General features: G+C 46.3%; 1 long non-coding RNA gene across 1 annotated transcript; it reads left to right on the top strand.

Annotated features, from left to right (window-relative positions):
* The first annotated feature begins 50 nt into the window (after positions 1 to 50).
* On the top strand, positions 51 to 5,253 carry LOC123584827. The gene is made up of 3 exons (XR_006705697.1): positions 51 to 464; positions 892 to 1,010; positions 5,147 to 5,253. It is a non-coding gene; the product is annotated as an uncharacterized LOC123584827 (long non-coding RNA).
* Positions 5,254 to 15,688: the final 10,435 nt, after the last annotated feature.

A 15,688-nucleotide genomic window follows, 5' to 3' on the forward strand; every position in this document is an offset into this window, starting at 1 on the left:
CCGCAGTCCGGCCACGCCTCCCAGGTGTGGCCACGCCCCCTCGCGTTCAGGATTGGCGGCTTACGGGAAATCTGATACTCTGTGTTCCTGGGCGGCCCCGCGCCGCCCAGCCCCTTCCCCACCTCTGTCTCTGGCTTCTAACTCTGGCTGAGAAAATTCCCAGACTCGAGGCTGGACCTTACGCCTCGGGGCTGGTGGTCTTGGGAACTGGGAGCGCCTGGGAGGTCAGATCTGAGTCGAAAGGGTCCCCCCCCCGCCTTTCCTCGTACCCCATGGTTCCCCTTCGGTTTTGGAGATAGTTAACCACAAACAAGGGTTTAGAGATTCTGGGCAGGCCCTTCTACCCGTGGGCCTGTGTAAGTGAGTGAAGGGACTCAGGACACTTGATCCCATGGAGGAGAAGCTCGGTGGCTTTCAGGGCAGGGATTCTGCCTTTATTCTGCCTCTTACCCGAGTGACTCAGGGTAAGTTACTTGGCTTCTTGGTTTCACTTTTCTTGTCTTTTCAGTGAGAATAATATGTGAGAGACTGCCTTTTCCAGTCACTATCTGGTAATGATTAAAAGCGTGGCCTCAGGAGCTAACTTTTAGGATTCAAACTCCAACTTCATCAGTTACTACAGACTTGACAAAGTTTCTTAAGATCTCTGAGCCTCAGTTTCTTATCAGTACAATGCAGTAAACAAGAGTACCCACCTCAAATGAGTGCTGTGGGGGTTCAATAAATTGCTTCATATAAAGTATTTGGAACAGTATTTTGGTACTTATTGAGTGATGTATAAATACTTGAAATTTTGGTATAAAGATAAAAAGCATATAGACAGTGCCTCACAGAATAAGGTGACACCTTCTGTTATTACTTGAAACCCAAGGCCTGTATGTCCCCTATCAGATGTTTGATGAGAGTTCACTCTCCTGTCCCACTACAATGAACCCCAGTCCTTACAGAGTACATGCTTACAGTGAGCTGTGAACCAGTACATGAGACCCTGAAGCATGGAGCTGTCACAGGTAAGAAGGGACATGCTTATGGGTACTTAGGTTTTGAAGTTTAAAGCAACGAGAGAGAGACCATAAAGGAGTGATATTATGGTTGAATTATGTCCCCTCACCCCCTAAATTCGGATGCTGAAGTCCTACAGCCTCCAGTACCTCAGAATGGGACCTTACTTGGACATAGAGTCTTTACAGAGGTGATCAAGTTAAAATGAGGTCATTAGGGTGGGCTCTAATCATATTTGACCCGTGTCCTTATAGAAAAGGGAAATTTGGACACAGAGGGAGAAGATGATGTGAAGAGACACAGGGAGAAGACAGCCATCTCCAAGCCAAGGAGAAAGGCCTGGAACAGACCCTTCCCTCAGAGCCCTGGGAAACATCCAACCTTATGGATGCCTTGATTTTGGGCTTCCAGCCTACAGAACTGTGAGACAAGACATTTCTGTTAATTAAGCTACCCAGTCTGTGGTACTTAGTTCCAGTGGCCCTAGCAGACTAATACCGGTGTGTTGGAGAGCTCCGGATTGGTAATCATGGGAACTTGATTCCCAATGCTTGGGGACATATCCAGCGAAGGCTGGGAGGGTAGCAAGTCCCCAAGCCTGACTCAGCCAGCCTCTGGCTCAGCCGCTGCTGGTGGTCACTCTTCCCTTCATGAGGGGAAGGACTATCTCATCAACACAGCCTGCTCTTTACTGCTGATGAGCTCACTGGACAAGCAGCATCTCCCATGTGGCCCAGGGCTTGGCTCTTGAGACCAAGCAAACAGTCCACTGCAGGTGTGTGTGAGGGATGAGGGGAAAGACCACCAGGAGAGCATCATTTGAGGGGAGCCAAAAGCCCAACACCATATAAGTATGAGCCCACACACAGGCATTCACTTACGCACTAGCAGAAATCCCTATAACTAAAGTGATTTCTTAAAGATTTTCTTTAGAAGACACATACTTTAGAATCAGAAAATTCAAGCTGGGAGGGACCTTCTAATCATCTGGTCTAGGGCTATTACTGGCTTAGAGATGTTTGTTTGTTTGACCCACACGGTATCTTAAACACCAGGAGATTTCACATAAACATCTAGGTTTTCAGCATCTCTTGAAGACAGGCTCTAGACAGCCTGGCTCAGCAGTTCCATCCGACAACAGCTGCTCATTTAGATGGAATCCACATGTTAAAATCAGGACAACCCCACCCTACCGGATTCACTCATTTACTTTAATTGTCTGACCCTGTAGGCATATGAGTTTACAACTTCTAGTCCAAATTCCCCCTTTTTATAGATGAGAAAACTGAGGTCCAAGGAGGTCAAGTGATTTGCTCTAGATCATGTAGCAAATTACACACAAAGTCAAGACTAGAACCCAAGCCCAGGGTCCCTTCCACTTGGACCCTGCTCAGCATCCCAACCAGAATCTATACTGACTGATGGCTGCACTGGTTGTTAACTTATTATTTTTTAATTATGCATGTATCCACGCACTGTTGATACTATAGCAAACAAAGTCCCAACTCTCGTGTCCCTCTACTGAGGAATCAATGAAAGGGGATAAAGCAGGAGGAATTAAGGTGGAGATCAAGAGGAACTTCTGGGTCCTTTGAATGATGAGACCTAGCAATAGGCCACCCTGAAGTCTTCTTTGCTTGAGATACACCTCACTTGCTTGGTCTGGGGAGTAAGAAAACCCAAAGGCTCTGGAGGAATCAGTTCTATGTTCTCAAAAGAGCACTCCTAAGATTCAGACATCCCCAATGTGGCTTGGGCCTGTGATGTTTCCATTGCTTTGCCCTCCATCCCTGCTCAAGTAAGGCATTGCTGACTCATTTGTGAGTCTGAGTTTCAGGCTGTGAGATGTATGTTTCAACACAGAGGCATTGATTTATAGCTATAGGGAATCTGGGAATTCCTCTCTCCTGCTCCCAGGCAGCTCTTACTTGGTGAGGACTCTTTCACCACCCAGAGGCTTTAACCTCAACAATACCAAACATATGACAATAAAGCCATGTGACCCAAATCCCACTCTTCTCCACTGAGCAGGGTGCGTAGCAACTGGGACTGCTCCCAGTGGTTCAGGACAGTGGAGAATTTAGTGTCCCTGGAGTCAGTAACAGCAATAGGCTGGGTTATTTGTCAGCAGGTCTGTTGAAGAGGGGGTGAGGACATCAAACTGAACAATACAATTCTGGTCTCTCTCAGAGGAATTCAGACCCCATCCAGCCTTCTGGAAGGCATTTTGGAGCCCATCAATTGGCATTTGGGGGAATTCAGACCCCATCCAGCCTTCTGGAAGGCATTTTGTAGCCCAAATCCTACCCTGATTTATCTCTGGCTCCATCCAAGTGTTTCAAGGTACTGGGGCTACAGATGAACCTAACACATTGCCTAAACTGTAGCCTGAATTGTTGCCCCTTCCTCTGTCTCCTTACCCTGTATAGAGGGTCCCAGAATGTGATCCAAATTCGAGGCTTATTGAGATTTCTGTAGTGTAAGCTGCAGCAAAAATAATTTATAAATGAATCTCACTTTCTAGCCCAGGCAATCAAACAGATTTCAGTTTGAGATTTTAGGTGAATTCCCCACTAAAGTGTTCAGAATTAGTTTCTGACTCTCTTTTTATCCTTGAACTAAGCCAAGTGCTGGTAAGTGTCCTCAAAGGAATAGTTTTCTTTATTCCAAATTTGGATCTATGTGGGAAGAGGAGGAAAAACAAGGTCCAGTAAATCACTTGGAAGTAAGCTCTCTCCCTGAGGTCCTCCCATCATTCTTCCTCCCCTCCAGTGTCAGTCAGAGACTCTACTTCCATCCCTCCCCAGGCCCCCCCCCCCCCGGCAAAAGAAGGTTCCACTGGCCCTGCAGACATAAAAGCCAAATAAGAAACTGCCATGAATGTGAAGATTCACAGTCCTGATCTTATTTTATTTTATTTTAAGCTTATTTATTTATTTTTGAGAGAGAGAGAGCAACAGAGAACACATAAGAGCAGGCAAGGGGTAGAGAGAGAGAGGGAGACATAGAATCTGAAGCAGGCTTCAGGCTCTGAGCTGTCAGAGCAGAGCCCCACAGGGGGCTCAAATTCACAAACCCACAAACTGGGAGATCATGATCTAAGCTGAAGTTGGATGCTTAACAGACTGAACCACCCAGGTGCCCCATCACAGTCCTGATTTTAAATACGCTGCCCTGTCAGGACAGAGCAGTGTCCCAATTTTGACTTCATGGGCAGTACTGAACAACATATCCCATGATGTTATGCTGTTGTAAAATGAGACTGTGGGCATGAAAGCTTTCTGAACTTGGTCAAGTGTGGATGGGAGGGATCATCACTGTGGTTATCTACTCTGTTTTCTCATGTAAATCAATCTCTGGCCTCAGCAGCAAGGGGACAGAGGGCAGCAAGGGGACTTGAGGGCAGCAAGGCACAGACCAGACAGGAGCTCTCGTGAGCCAGGAGTTCCTACCAGTGTCAGGCTCAAGGCTAAGCTACCTGAGCACTGGACATGTGTTGACTTCAGCAAAATGAGTTATCTGGGGATACAGAATCCTATTGGGGGGGGGGGGAGGGCAATGTGGTAAGAAATTGGACTTCTGTTCAATAAGACTGATTGACCAAATGTGTTTTATCTGTTTTCCCTCCCCACCCCACCCCCCACCATTCTGGTACAACCACAAGGTTAAGAAGAGGACAAAAAGCACTGGGGAGGGGTAGGATAAGAAGGTATGAGAGATTTCAACAAAAATATTAGGAGATGAAATATTCTCTCAACAAAAATAAGGAGTGGGGAGGGCCAATGTTTTGGTTATAAAGCTTTCAGTACTATTTGATTTTTAAGGCAGATAAACATAATATTTAAGAATGATATTATCATCACATATTTTTAAAGACAAAAGAAAAAGCACGTGGGAGTCAGGGGACCTGACTATCAGAACTTTCTTTGGCATTCAGACCATTCTTTTGGCTTGTGCCTGTTGCTGTCTGAGCCTGAACCCCTTTGTGGGAAGGACCTGAGCAAATTCCACAAGCACCTTCTCGTCCAAACAATTCCTAGTTCTGTGGTCAAATTCTAGAGACAGCGTTGATGTCCTCAGAAAAACAACCTATGTTTGGGATGAATCAAAACTTGTCTCAAATTTCCCTTCTCTCAACTTCTAGTTGTATGAACGAGCTGGACCTCAGTTTATTCATCTCTTACATGAGGATACTACTTCACAGGATTGACAAGAAGATCAAATTAAATAAATAAAACAAGAATAAGTCTATGCAAATGTTATTTTTCTCCACCATCTTTAGGCGAGGATCTGGTGTGGTTCTGGGCACCAGGCATTCACTTCATAGAAACCTGGAAAATTCAGAAGCGAGTTACTATATGTTTATTCTTGGGGCAGGGAGGATATGAAGCCCTTCATTTCTGTTGACTGGATTAGGGGCAAGGTCCAAGTGTGGATCTCAGAGCCTAGTGAATAATTCCTTTGAGGAGAAGGGCAGACCAGGGAGGGTATAAATGAGAGGTTCTTTAACCAAGCAACAGCCCCACCTCACACCCCTCCACCCTCTCCACCCCCCCCCCCCACCCAGTGTGGGAACTTTCTCTTAACACAGTCCACATACCCAGCCTCAACCTAGATCAGCCTCCTATCCAATAACTTGTGTTTTTGCAGAAAAGGTATGGATGATGTCCACAGGGATTTCCATGCTCTTGAGGGGCTCTGGACTGGCACACTAATTTCCACACTAATTTATCCACGTCACCTAAGGCTTTAGTTGTATAGCATTCAAAAAGCTCATTCGACCTGGTCCCTGCCTGTAGAAACCTGCCGCCTGAACCCCACCTCAATTCCCACAGCCTGAACCCCAATTTGTCTGAGTTAAGCTGAGGCCTAAAAGGTGACTGCATGCCATGGGGGGTTAGCAGGAAGGGAGGAAGGGAAGATGTACATACCGAAGTAAGAGTTAAGTGTTGATCTCATGTAACTCCTGGCCAGGAGAACCCCAGAGTCAAGAGCAAAGAAGGTTCAGGTCTTTCCTCACACAGACCCAGACCAGAGGCCTGAGGCCATCCCACATGAAAAACACAAGCATCATTCCCTCATTCATCATTCAGTAAATATTTACTGAACACCTACTATACGCCAGACAAATTCCCTGCCCTCATGAAACTTACCACCTCCTATTGTCATCTTCTATTGGTACTGAAGCCCTCTGTTTAAACTTTCACTTATGAGTCCTTCTGCTATTGTAACTACCTCCTATCCGCCAGCTTCCAGCCCCATTCTAATCTATCCTGCAGCCCTTTGTGAGCTCTGATCTGACCCCATTCACTTTTCTGCTCAAAAACATTCTGTGACTTCCCAAGGTTTATTGAATCAAAGCACTATTCACTCATCCAACACATGTTTATTGTGTATCTACTATGTGCCGGGCTCTGTTCTAGGTTCTGGGGGATACAGCAGTGCGCAGGACACATAAGAACTTCTGCTCTCATAGTACTTAGATTCCAGTGGGGGGAGACAGAAAATAACCAAGATAAATAAGTGAACCAAGTAAAGCACATTGGTTGGTAATAAGTTCCAAGGAGAGCAATAAGGCCACCGAGGTTAGGGAGGGAAGGGGCAGGGAAGAAGTAAAATTTTAGATGGCCTGACTAGGGAGCAGATGACATTTGAGTAGAGATCTAAGAAAGTGTTGGATGGAGCCGTGTAGATAGCAGAGGGAAGATGGTTCCGGAAAGAGGGGCGATCAAATGAAAAGATCCTGAGGTAAGCACGTACTTGCTCATTAAAGGAGGGTCAGGGAGGTCAGGATGAGGTTCAGTGGCTGGAACAGAGCAAGGAGTGAGGAGAAAGTGTTGGGATACAAGGTGTGAGAGGTAATGACTTTAGCTTTTACTCTAAGGCAGATAGGGAGCCACTAGGGGCTTTAGAGTAAGCGCAGCAAGGTGTGACTTGTTTTGCAGCATTGCTCCGGCTGCTGTGTTTAAGACAGGAAGGATGGAGAAAAAGGCCAAGCAGGGAGTCTAATTGGAAGGCCCCTCTCTCACCCTAGCCTGCTTTTCCAACCACATCTCTTAACCATTTCACAACTCTACAGCCCTCATAGACTCTTCCCAGAGCACATGTTACAGCTGCTGGCCTACCATTCGCGAAATTACCACCACTTGGAATATCAATACGACAACAGGAACAATAGCTGTTACTTACTAAGCATCAATAACCCCAGTCAAATGTGGTTTTTGAAACATTATCAGATGTCACTCACAGACATTATTTCATTCCATGTTTATATTTTGTTCCTATTTATTGGGAAAGCTGAGGCTTTTTACAACTTGTCACCAACTGGGAAGGTCCCTGGGCCCAACTGTAAGATGTAAAAAAACAAGTGCTGTCCCTCAGGTCTCAAACGGACCATTTCTATCTTTGAGGGTCTCCATGCCATGTGACTCTCTGGGTACTTCCTCATAGAAAGTCTGAACAAATGGGGAGAGTTATGTTTAAAATGACCCTGACAGCTCAGTATCAATCTTCTGGATTGAAAAATAGAAGCAAAAAACATTTGGGCAGAGAAAATAACATTGCAAATGGTCAGAGGTACCATGTGGGAAGGTCAGGAGGTTTCAATTTGCCGGAGCTTTAGCATTTGTAGGGACGAATTAGGCAGGAAACAGACCTAGAAGGCCTTGAATGTCATATCCAAGAGCCAGGCTTTCACCTCTTTATAGTCAGGGAGGATGGAAAGGTTTTAACTAAACAAACAAATAAAAATATTCTTTAAGTTTGAGCAAGATAAGAGTGCCTGGAAATGTGCAGACTGTGGCTACCTGGAGAAAATGCTTTCCTTTTGAGGGAAGCAGACACTAAGCTCTGGCTGATAGTTGCCATGCAGAAAGACAGGCCCAGCCTTGCCACTGGGAAATGTAGACTTTATGTAAAACTTTGTATATGTTTGCAACACATTTAAAGAAACAAATTTAATTACATGAGCCATATAAAACACTCCATGGGAGCTGCTATTTGGGGGGGGTTCTGCCCTGGAGTATAAACGAGTTCCAGGAAGATGGGGACTTTGTCTTGTTTCCACTGTGTTCTCAGCGGAGAACTTGGCACAGGGCCTGGCACACAGTAAGTGTTCAATACATATTTATTCCGTGCATATGGAGGGGTTAGGTATTAGTATTCCCCCTTACACTTTAGGAAACTGAGGCTCATCGAGGATAAGAGATCACACGGGAAGTGGCCATACTCTGGCTCAGGAGCAAATCTCTGAACTTCAAATGAGATAAAATGACTCATAGGAGAGATCAATTAAGAGTAGAAACAGTTCTTCGTCTGTCCCTTACACCACCCCCTATCCCAGGGCTGTTCCCACTTGTTACCAAAGTCTCATGTATGGCGCTACCTGGTTTTAACTCCCCTGGGATACTTCCGATCCCACTCTGTTGGGACTGTTTTTTCCCCTATTTTGTTCAGACCTAGGAATTAGAGACGAGGCAGCCCACACACCACCTGTCCCTCCCGACAGCACAGTGACATCTGCATAACGTTGGGCTGCTAACAGTAGCAGCTTCTCTCCTTGGCCTTTCAAATCCAAGGAAGGACCCACCAGGCCTTCCCTGGCCAGGTGCCTGGCTGACAAATCCCTTAGCATAGCCAAGTAGCTTCAACGCTCTTGCTGTTCTAGTTCACTAGTTACAAAACATTATCTGCAGAGCCGGGCATCGCTGCTGCATAAATAGAAATGGAAGGAGGTAACAAAATAGTAGAGCCAGTGAGTGGGGATTTGGGGAAATAAAACACTAATCTTTGAAGCTTCCAAAATAAGAGGCAGGATTTCTAAGAAGATCTACTCAGTTGACATGAAATCAATCCTTGCTTCTGCCCTTTCATCTAATCAGACAGGTTAGTTAGTCAAGCAACAAACATTTATTGTGCAGGGCTCAACATACTTCTGGAAGTGCAGGTCATGATTTGAATGATGCCCATGAACTGAGTGTGTCATACTCCGTTCATATATTCATGTACTTTTAATTCATTAAGAAAGGATGAGGAGGGAAAGAAACACTAGCATGTTTTACCCAGAGGGGTAAATGTTTAATCCAGAAGGGAAAGTTGTTCTTCTCCAATACGATTCTAAGAGTGATTTACCAATATTAGTTTTTCTGGAATCTTCCCAGCATCTTGTACTTTGAAGGAACAGCTGCAGCTCAGTGCCCTGCCTTCAATACAGCACTGCCAGCCAATCGGCCAGGTTCATCTTGCCCACCACCATTTTCCTTAAATGGCTTTAGTTTCAAGTACATCGGGGGCATTTTAAAAAATTTGTTAAGAGAGTCTTACCCGAGGTCACTCAGCTGGTAAACGGTGAGTGGGAAGCTGACCCGCCCTATCTGACTGACTTCGTGCCCTTTCCATTAGGTCATGAGGGGGAACCGAAGCTTTGGAATGTTAATCGTGCCCACAGGCCCGAAGTAATATCCCAGGATGTAAATGTGTGTGACCATCTGTCTGTCCTGGGGGCGTGAAGAAGGCAACATGCTCTGCCCTTGACCCTAACTGACTGAGCCCGGGGGCCAGCTCTGGAGCTTTAGGGGCCTGGGAACCAGTGTGCCTGTGTCTGGAGGCCCTGAGAGTTTCGCTCTGTTTCAGAGCAGGCACTGCCACCTCCCAGTTACTATTCTGTGCTGTGGCAAGTGCCAGCTTGTCTCCCCTTCCCGCCCAGCCCAGGAACCCTCCGGCATTTCTAGTTCAGGCCCAGACCCGTCCTGGCAGCCTGGATTCCACTGCCGAGGCTGGAAGCTCATCTCACCCCAGTGACCATCTTGCTCTGGTTTTTGTCACGGGAGAATTGTGATTCCAGCAGTTTTGGGAGTTGGGGGTGGGCGGCCACAGATGTCTCGCTCAAACTACAGAGTGGTGGGGTGGAGGTCAGGGTGCAGAGAAGGAAAGACGGGAGAGAAGCGGGGAGGGGACGCTTTAGACATTCCACTCCTGAGGCTGTTTCATCCCAAATCCAAGGTAAATAAAGGAGTTGGGGAGGCTGGACTGGACCCAGCAGCCCAGCCCTGAGTTCTAGCCCTGACAGAGCTGAAAGGAGGACTTTCTGGCATTCCCACACGGGGGTGGGAAAGAGGCTGGGTCTGGGCAGGTCTGAGGAGCCCTTGTTCCCTATGGCCCTGGGGGGAACACGCCCGGATTTGCTGACCTCTCTGGTAGGAGTCTATCAGGTAGGAAGCCCAGCCTCTGATGGCACTTGCTGTGTGTGGGCGTGTATAAGCAAATTGTGTAGTGCATTTGTGCATTTAGTGTTTATCTGAAATTCAAATTTAACGGGGAGTCCCAGTATAGGGGAGTGAGGTGACACTTCAGTCCCTCTGCCCCTCCAATTTCAGTGAGATGAGGGCCAGTTTCTGGCATGTATCCCTGCTTTAACCTGATCCCCACTTTACAGCAAGAGAATTCCTTGGGCATTGGCATTCCAAGACAGCACCCGTGCCCCAGCCCCCACATAGCTAGGGCCCCTCTGCCTTCAGTTCTGAAACTCCAAAGACTTTCATGTCAAGTATTAATGCTCCATCCTGGAGCCCCTTTGAAGATGAAAAGCCCTCCTGAGAAGTGAAGGGCTCTGTTGTTGTAATTAACATAATTACAAGCAATTTTTCCCATAGCCCTGTGGAAAACTGGGGGACCTCACTTCTTGTAAGAAATACCTACCTCGCTCTCCCAGGAGAAGGCCAACCTCTTCTAATCCAGCACTAGGGTAGATGTCCCTGCCAGCCCCGGTCCCCAGTACCACCCACCTTGACTTAGACTTGGTTTTTGTTTCTGGTTTTGTTTTGCTTTTACCTTTTCAGATGATTCATCACCACGACAAGGGATCCACCTTTCTGGGTACAGTAGCCATCCTCTCCTGGGACACGTCTGTGCCTACCTTCCTGGGTTGAAAACACTCGGTGAATGATAAAGCTGAAAGCTACTATTTCTACCCAAGTCCTGGACCAGACAGAAGGGATGTCAGCTGCCTCTCTCAACCCAAATGCTCTGACGACTGGGAGCAAACTCTTCCCTGATTCGAAGAATCAGTTGCCACTGTGCAGAGTGACTATGTGGGAGGACACGTAAGCATTTCCCTGCAGAGGTAGCTGGTCACACGATGGTAGCCAGGGCAGCTAAAGGCCAGGCCCAGAGGCCCTGAACAGAGTCTGTGGTCTTAACCGTTTCTAGGATTGCATCCTCCTGCTGTCCCCAGGGAGGCGATCATCTCTTCCACAGAAGGATCCACAGCATTTCCTTCTCTAAAGGTTTAGCATAGAGGAGGTGCTCAGCATTACTAATTGTGCCAAATGAATCTGTCTGTGCTAGGCCAAAGAAACATCTCTGTCTGTCTCTGGATTCCCAGGGCTCTAAACAGCTTTTGGGTTTCCTGGCATACCAACGTATGACTCGTCTCTGACCTGTTATGTGAGTGTCAAAACTTACAGAAACGTCCGATATGGTTACTGTTGGCAGTGCAAACTGCCCAACTGCCCAAACTGTCTGTAAGTTCAAGAATTTTAGACTGTAGACTGATGATGGCAAATTAGTGAGATGTTATAAAATTTCCCCATCACCCAAAATCTGTCTTCAATACCTTTGTATCGGCCTTACCCTAGGCTCCTTAGGAAATCAGAACAAAGAAGAATCCTGGACTCCAGAAGAATATGCCCTCAGGGCCTGGTCATTATAACCAGCTCCTTTCCCCACAGTACACGTGTACACACGCATGCACGCACACACACATGCGCGCACACACACACACACGCATATACTCATCTGGGACGGCAGAGCCAACTCCTCCTCACCCTTCCTGTTTCATTCCATTTAATTTAATAGGAACTTGCACTTAGAGAGTAAATAATGCTCAACAACAACAGCTCATTATTATTGATCTAGTCTCTTTGAGATTCAGAGCCAGCAGAACATGTCAGATGAACTTAGGGTATCTTGACAGGGGCTCAATGACAGACAGTTGTGATTAGGCTGCTGAAATGGTGTTCACCATGACAGGGGAGAATCGGGACTGGTGTCCAAGGGCCTAGAGCCCATCAGAGGGGAGATCTGACTCTGAGAACAACATGAGGCTGATGCTGGAGCCTCCTTCCAACCCAACCAGCTTGACACTGCGGGAGTCCCTGGGGAAGTGGCTATCTGCTGAAGGGCTACACCATTGGGAGCTAGCTAACTCTGGCATGGCATGCCTAAGGCTGACTGTAACAAATTGGGGCAGCCAAGGTCAGGGAAGGGGAAGGCAGGGAAGAATGTCTGCTCTTGCCCCCTGGAACACAGCTAGGCTTCAGCAGTGACTGCTTAACATCAGTGTAACCAGGACTGACCCTTTGGGCTGTGTTTGCACTGTTGAGAGATTTGGCCAAATCAGGGGGAAGACTGCACTTCCCGCTAACGTACGTGTGTAGAAGCTTGATGTCTTAGTCTGTTTGAGCTGTTATAACAGAATACCATAAACAGAAATCTTTTTCTCACAGTTCTGAGACTGGGATGTCCAAGATCATGGCACTGGCAGATACGGAGTTTGATGACAGTCGGCTTCCTGGTTCTTCTTGGCCATCTTTTCGCTTTGTCCTCACATGGTGGAAAGGATGACGGAGCTCTCTGGAGTCCCTTTTATAAGGGCACAAATTCCATCATGAGAGCTCCACCTTTATGAACTAATCATTTCCCAGAGGCCCTACCTCCAAATACTATTACCTTGGGGGTTAGGATTTCAACATATGAATTTTGGGGGGATACAAACATTCATTCCGTTGTCCTCAGCACCACTGGGATTCCTATATTAAAAGAAATTCCTTCTTTTAGGTAAAGGCTGAAGCACAGGAACAACTTTGAAGAATGACTGCTCTTCAAGTAATATACTTAAGAAACAAATCTATCTTTCCTAAAAGAAAAGGGTAGAGTATCCTTCATTTTAAAATCAAGAATACAAGGGGCGCCTGGGTGGCGCAGTCGGTTAAGCGTCTGACTTCAGCCAGGTCACGATCTCGCGGTCTGTGAGTTTGAGCCCCGCGTCGGGCTCTGGGCTGATGGCTCAGAGCCTGGAGCCTGTTTCCGATTCTGTGTCTCCCTCTCTCTCTGCCCCTCCCCTGTTCATGCTCTGTCTCTCTCTGTCCCAAAAATAAATAAACGTTGAAAAAAAAATAAAAAAAAATAATAAAATCAAGAATACAGTTCTCTTTCTTTTCTTTTAATGATTTTCAAGGTCTTTTTGTTTTCTGAAGAGCAAAGAGTGACTTCAGGGTATATTCCTGGGCGGTTGAAAAAAATTCCTCCTTGGATCTCAGCTACCAATGCTCAACCCTTACCCATGCTACCTTCCTTTCCCTTTCCAATGGAATCTGCCTTATCCCAAATACATTCACCATCATCCACGCTACCACCAGAAGGATTGCTGTTACAGTTACGTTAGGATTGGAGGATGCAGTGATCCAAACATTCATCTGGCTCTCAAACTCCAGCCCTGTCTTCAGGCAGAACTGGAGGACCTACAAGTTTGCAGAAGAAGGGTAGAAGAGTCCACTGTGCTCAACACTGAGCTGCAAACAGCTCTGCAATCTGCCCTGGTGGACTTTTCACTGCAAGACTTTACAATAAATTCATGGAAGGACATCTTCAGTTACAAATTTTAGGTCTAAAGCTTTCAGTTTTAACCAGAATGAATGCATAGAGAAGAAAGCAAAGAGTAATAAAAAGCACACAAAGATGCTAGAAATCTTGTTCATGAGAAATGTATGACTGTTAAATCTGAGAAAGGCCAATGTTTATTGGGGCTTCCCTATTTGAAGAAACCATCTGCCCCCCCCCCCCCCAAATGGAAGGTAAATCATCAGCCAAGGAAAAAGATTGAGATCACTGAAGCCTACCACACCAGATGTGATAGGCTCCCCGGTTTAGCCTGTGATGTGAGTGCTACACTGGGGTAACAGTCAAAAGTGGGAAAACATAAGAGCAGCTGCTGTTGATTTGGACTAATAGGCAATTATGGATTCAATTTCATTCGAGATGGTAATTCTTCATTTGTCAAAAAGTAGGACCACAATCTGTGCCCACAATCTATGCTTCTTCTTTCCAAAGGAAAAAAAAAATTCTCATAAATTGTCACATAGATGGACTGGCGGTAGAAGAGTCAAGATTTTCTCGGGCAACTTGACATGTAAAAGACAAATGATAAAAAAATGCATCACCTTTAAGTCAGGCCATCACAGGCTGGATTAATCATTCCCCTTTTCTGCTCTCCCAGTGCATGGCTCATAGTTTCATTAAAGAATTGATCATGTCGTGATGTCATGGAGAATGACTTTGAGGGCTGCCCCTTCCCTCTGGACTGTGAGCTCCCTGAAGCTAGGGCTTTTGTTTGATTCTTTCACATGAATTGCCTTGGCACTCAGTATATTCCCAGAGTGCAGTGGTCACAATGATTACTCAACAAGCAGATACCCTCCTGGTGATATACTGGACCCAGTGACACATATAAAGTGTAAACTCATTGAGTACTTAATATATGACTGAGATTTGAATCCAGTCCATCTAAATCCAGTATCCACAGTCTTAGCCTCTTTTTTTTTTTTTTAATCCTCTTTGTAAACCTACCTTTCCTGAGAAGGATCAGTCAGTAAATGGAAGAAAGTATCAGCTTTCCTCCTTCTCCAGTGGCTGCTCCTTCTCAGTCACCTTGCTTGTTCTTCCTCAACAGCGACCCCCACCCCCAGCCTCTTAAATTTGCAGGGCCTGAGGGCTCAGTTCTCAGACCCCTTCTCTGTATTTACACTAGGTGATGTAATTCTGTCTTATTCATATGCTGACCACTCACAGATGTGCTTGAGCCTCCTGGCATCTTGGATCTCTCCTCGGAAGCGCAGATATGCACACATCTCTGACTACCTCTTGGATCTCTCTACTTGGATGTCTAATAAAATTCTCAAGCACATGTGAATCAAATGACCTTTTTTTGTTAGATACATGGGTGCAGGATCTCTGAGGCCAAAAAGGCAGAACAGAAGAAGTTAACAGCTGTGGGGGGCAACACCCTTAGGTTGGCCCAGTGGATGCCCTTGTGTTGTAACAAGGCCCTGCACAGGGACCAGCATGGGTGGGTGTGGATTTCATAAACCTACTTCACTATAGTCTCTACTTAGGATGCTTCTATCGGGGACATTTGAGATGCTAGTTTCAAAAATGTTGAGAAGTGTAAGGAAGTATTTGGTAAAAATACGAAAAAGTCTCCAAAGTCTTGGTGGGCAGCATGGATAGCAAAATAACTGCTTAGGGGAGGCATCAAAAAGGAAGATTTAATACCCTTGTCCCCTACACCAAACATTATGATTTCTCTGAAGTCCCAATCTGATCACATAATCCCCTTGCCTGAAATGCTTTAATGGCTTCTCAGCTTATGTGGGGTTGGGCCTAAACCCCCCAGCAAGATGTGCAAGGCCTTTAACGGACTGCCACCTTCCCTGTTGGCCTCACCAACTACTCCTCTCTCAACGATGCACCCCAGCAACATGGGCTTGCAGTTTTCCAAACACATCTTTACACCTTTACTCGTGTTATTCCGTCTCCATGGAGTATTCTTTCCCTACTGTTCACCTGGGAAACCCTGACTCAGCATAGCCTCTGTGCAGCTCCCCATGACGCTCTCCCTTCCCTCCACAGA

The sequence above is a fragment of the Leopardus geoffroyi genome, chromosome C3 (assembly GCF_018350155.1).
Source record: "Leopardus geoffroyi isolate Oge1 chromosome C3, O.geoffroyi_Oge1_pat1.0, whole genome shotgun sequence".
Lineage (NCBI taxonomy): Eukaryota > Metazoa > Chordata > Mammalia > Carnivora > Felidae > Leopardus > Leopardus geoffroyi.